This window comes from Notothenia coriiceps, unplaced genomic scaffold, assembly GCF_000735185.1.
Source record: "Notothenia coriiceps isolate Sejong01 unplaced genomic scaffold, NC01 NC01_scaffold00004070, whole genome shotgun sequence".
Lineage (NCBI taxonomy): Eukaryota > Metazoa > Chordata > Actinopteri > Perciformes > Nototheniidae > Notothenia > Notothenia coriiceps.
In genome coordinates this window covers 34,847-35,250 of record NW_011336771.1, presented here as the reverse complement: position 1 = coordinate 35,250, position 404 = coordinate 34,847, and the positions used below count along the sequence as shown (strand labels likewise).

The window sequence follows — 404 nt, the reverse complement described above, 5'->3', positions numbered from 1 at the left end:
GTAGGTCTTCTCCTGAACCCTCTTACAGTATACCGAGTCTACTTTGGTTTCTTGAAAAAAAAATACCGTTTTGAGTTGATCTGCACAAACCGTTCGGACTAAATTCTTAAGACTCAACGTAGGTTTGCTTGTGGTAATGGATGACACTTTGCTACCCCGACCTTTGTAGTACGAAACTAAAAGACCGGGCCGCACGAAAAAGACGTTTACCCTGGTCCTGCTTACTTCTAACATGGTGAGACTAGGCACATTTCCTATTTCTTACTTACCCCGGTAATACACTCAAACAGTCGACTGTGGAGAAGGTAGTCGATTCCCGTACTTTACTTTGACACCAGACCCAGAAAGTCGTCTGTTAGAACAAGAGACTACAGGTGGGTCTGTGTCTGGTCACTCCATTCGTC

General features: G+C 44.6%; 1 protein-coding gene across 1 annotated transcript in view; it reads left to right on the top strand.

The window, feature by feature from the left end:
* rapgef2b (Rap guanine nucleotide exchange factor 2b) overlaps positions 1-404 on the top strand; it is a 70,681-nt gene that overhangs the window by 40,825 nt on the left and 29,452 nt on the right. The gene's annotated exons all lie outside the window — the stretch shown is intronic.